Below are 4,313 nucleotides of genomic sequence, written 5' to 3'. Positions count from 1 at the left end.
TGTACGCAGCGCAATCGGTCACAGAGAGGGTGGCTTTGCACAGCGACAGGTGTTTGTGTTTTTCGCTCCGCTGCTTTGTGAATAGTCACTGGCTTGGGAGCTGTGCTGTTTAGTCTTCTGTGTACACATCGAACTCACAGAAGGTACTTGGTATTCAAATGAGTGTACATCACAGAATATTAGTTATAATCAATGTGCTAAAAAGCAACTGGATATCGAAGAGAACGATAAATACGCCTTTCGTAAAAGCGAAAAAAAATCCATTAACCCATTTTATTGTATTGTATATTTCCTTTCAGATTCTGGGTGGAAATACAAGTAATACTGAAGCAAAAAATGCTACCTCATGGTATCGAGAACATGCTTAGTTTGACAGGTGTCTTGTGTGTGTGTTGTTGTTGTTGTTGTTAAAATGTGGAAACCCAACGGTCAAGTCGTGCAGAGTGACAAGGATTTTATGTTTTGTTTTGGGGGGTTTTGTGGGTTTTTTTTGTTGTTTTGTTGTTGTTGTTGTTGTTGGTTTTGCAGTCTTCAGTGTAAACTTGACATCACTCCGATAAATGTTGGGAGGTTTTCTTGTTTGTGTGTGTGTGTTTTTCTTCTTTTTTGTTTTTTTCTTCTTTTTTTTGTCTGACATTGTTTTCATGAGATAAGCATATATCAGTGAAAGAAAACACAAAGGGCAAGGAAGAAAAGAAGGAGAAAAAGGTCAGAAAGCACTAAGGCACGTGGAAAGAAAGAAAGAACGAACGAAAGGAAGAAAGGAATTAAGGAAGAAAGAAAGAAAGAAAGAAAGAAAATGCCGATATAAAGGAAAACCAACATACAGAGAGAAAGATACAAAGCAATATAATCAAACAAGAAACAAAACCTTTATGGCCCGTCGTGGCTCAGGTACTGTGACCGGCATTCCTGTTGAAAAACAAAACAAAACAAAAATCATCTCTCTGCTTGGCACACATATCTTCCTTTGAACGACATAATGAATAGACATTGTCTTTAGAAAATCCTTTTTTTTTAAAAATAAATAAATAAATAAGAAAGCCGGGGACGCTGAGAGTAGGAGGTAGGGCAGTCAGGAGAGGAAGGCCAGGGTTGTGGCTTACCAGAACTTGCATATATCGATCCAAATCACATTTTTGCTACCCATCAGAAACGAGGGTGGTTTTGTTTTGTTTTTGTTTTTTTGTTTGTTTTTTGTTGTGTGTGTGTTGTTGTTTTTTTACTCACTTGTGTAAATAAAGTGAGTCTATGTTTTAACCCGGTGTTCGGTTGTCTGTGTGTGTGTGTGTGTGTGTGTGTGTGTGTGTCTGTGTGTCCGTGGTAAACTTTAACATTGCCATTTTCTCTGCAAATACATTGTCAGTTGACACCAAATTTGGCATAAAAATAGGAAAAATTCAGTTCTTTCCAGTCATCTTGTTTAAAACAATATTGCACCTCTGGGATGGGCACAAAAAAATTTAAAAAGAAGCCAAATTATATGCAAACTGAATTTACTGTTATATTTATATATATATTTTTTTTTATTCTCTAAACTTGGCACTTTGATCTGATATGCTGACACAACAAGAGCAGTCATTTTTATCAATTTTTGTTCAAACAGGAACTTCTTTTGGTAAGCATGGAAGTTTTATTTATTTTGCATGTCTTTGGTGCAGATGGTAAAAAAAGGGAGAAATTAATCTGTAATTAATGCTATGGGCTTGATTTGCTTTAAACTGATCTTTCTCATCTTAAACATTACATTTTGAAATTATACTCAATACATAAAAAGCTAGTGTGTTTTACTCACAGTGTACATGGCTTTCACTATGTTCATTCGCCCAAGTGGTCTTTTTTGGAAAATACTAAAATCAATACGACGAGTGGACTTTATAGATATATTGGCTGAGCCCTGAAGATCATGGACAAAAATCAATTGCGTACACATATTGCAAACGACACCATTTTGTTTCAAGTTGTTGACCTGCCCGTTCAATCCTATATTCAATCGACAATACACGATAACATGTGATGGAATGTTGGAGAAGGAGACCGTTAAATATTTATTCAGAGAAAGATTTGTGAACGCCTCATCACTTACTGGATTATGCCCCAAACTGCCATAAAAATATCCACAGAGTCAGTCGGAATTCACAGTTTAAAATAATAAACCATGAGAGTTAATACCCTTGAATTGATGAAACGTAAAAATTTCCAGTCTTGGCTTTTCTCAAAATGAAGTCCTTTTCACTTCATACAACGTTTAGAAGTACTTGTACTTGGCTCTACATGTTATTAGTTTAACAAAATACTCAATTTTCATATCAACTTTAAAACTATTAAACTAGAATGAACATAAAAGAGAAATTGATTCGACAGCGTCAACCGTGTGTAACTAAACTTGTACATCTATATAGATCCAGAGAAAACGGCTAAATGTTGCAGTGTGATTGCGGCGATAGCCACGTCTCCTTTACCGCAGACTTAAAAAGAATTTTTAATTGCCCTTAAAGATTTTTTGAATGCCCAAGATACATCAGAATAATATTATTTAAACAGCGTTCTCACTGCGAATACAGCAATCGATTTATCGCCCTTTAAAAAAGCATGTTTAAATGTTATATTTTTGAACGTTAGTAAAGTAGCCACGACAGTGTAATGGGTAAGACAGTTTCTTCTCACCCGAACACGTTGATTCGATTCTGCCGTTAGGACTTTTTTTTTCTTTTTTTCTTTTTCTTTTAACCCGAAGCTTTATAATAATAAATACAGAACACATTTTAACGATCAGATTGTGTGTGTGTGTGTGTCTGTATGTGTGTGTATGTGTGTGTGTGTGTGTGTGTGTGTGTGTGTGTATCACAAGTGAGTCTTGAAGGCCTTGCTTCTCTTGTTTGTTGTTGCTGTTTTATCAAACCTAAAACTGCGTGTTGGACCTTGAACAAATTCCTATCTTGAGCTGCCCACTTTGTACATAATTCCATTGTTTGTCGAGCATGATAGTATAGATCTATCAAAGTTTCACATTTTCCCTATCTCCATCATCATGTTCCATAAATCATAACAAAATCGCCAACAACATTGCCGGGCATAATATACACAATGTATTTTTTTCTAATCATTTCGGATGAGACCAGTTCTTTCGACAAAACTATAATCGGCAAATCGGATGCATTCACACACTCCAAGTATTTTAATCATTATTTCGTCTTCTCCGTGACCCAAGTCAGGCTGACATGAGGTGCACACAAAAGTCACTGACTGCAATATTTGAGCCTGCTCGAGCATTTTGGGGGACTGCATCTTCAGCATCTTGTCAAAATCCGTAAAACGCATGCTCGCCTTTAAATAAACAGATAAACAAGCAAACAACTACGGAAATTCATCTCCAAATGATAACCATTCAGAAGCTTTTCAAGAACACATGCATAATGTTGAGTAATGTTTAAAGGACGCTTTATCCAGAGGCGTACACACCTACATACACGGTGGTGTGTGTCCATCGAGATCGATGATGATCATCGTTGTCATCCAGCTGGGAGATGGGGGGAGGGTGGTGGTGGGATGGGGGGATGCTCATGAATCTATCTGTGAATGCGCAGATGGCTGAATAGTCCAATCTGCGCACGAAATGTTCGCTGACAGTTGGGACAGACAAAGACAGACATATCATTGTCAGGGAGCTTGTTTGCCCGTGACTTTCTGGCCTGCCTCTTCTGAACAGCTGCAGCAGTCCTGTTGGCCTCGCACAACTTGGCGCCTTTGTGCGCAGCAGCGCGCCATTTGTCACGGTCCACTGCAGATTCCTCCCAGGAGTCAGGGTTGATATCAAACGCTTTCAGAGAGACTTTCAGAGTATCTCTGAAGCGCTTCTTCTGACCTCCGTGTGATCTCTTCCCTTGTTGCAGCTCGCCATAGAAGAGCCTTTTGGGCAGCCGATGGTCTGGCATGCGCGCCACGTGTCCAGCCCAGCGAAGCTGGGACTGCATCAGGATGGTGAAGATGCTGGGAAGGGTGGCTTTTGCAAGCACCTCCGTGTCTGGGATCCTGTCTTGGCACTTGATTTTCAGTAGCTTCCTGAGGCATGTTGTGTGGAAGTGGTTCAGCTTCTTGGCGTGTCGTTGGCACACTGTCCAAGTTTCGCAGGCGTACAGTAGTGTGCTGATGGTAAGGCCGAAGTTCCTGCTGGCAGTGGCAAACTTGTCAACGCTGAGTTGCATGTCAGCTTCAGATCCAGCGTTGAGGGCACAATTATCAGCAAACAAAAAGTCTCTGATGATGTCTGTCATGACCGTTTTTGCTTGAAGCCTTCTGAGGTTAAACAGCTT

General features: G+C 39.4%; 1 protein-coding gene across 1 annotated transcript in view; it reads left to right on the top strand.

Moving 5' to 3' along the window:
• Window positions 1–4,313, top strand: part of LOC143283729 (putative transporter YutK) — a 30,778-nt gene continuing 26,465 nt past the window's right edge. The window contains exon 1 of the mRNA XM_076590009.1: window positions 1–143. The gene's annotated coding sequence lies outside the window, so the exon portion shown is untranslated. The remainder of the gene's footprint in view (window positions 144–4,313) is intronic.

Source organism: Babylonia areolata, chromosome 7 (genome assembly GCF_041734735.1).
Source record: "Babylonia areolata isolate BAREFJ2019XMU chromosome 7, ASM4173473v1, whole genome shotgun sequence".
NCBI classification, from domain to species: Eukaryota; Metazoa; Mollusca; class Gastropoda; order Neogastropoda; family Buccinidae; genus Babylonia; species Babylonia areolata.
This window is presented reverse-complemented; position numbering and strand designations above follow the sequence as displayed.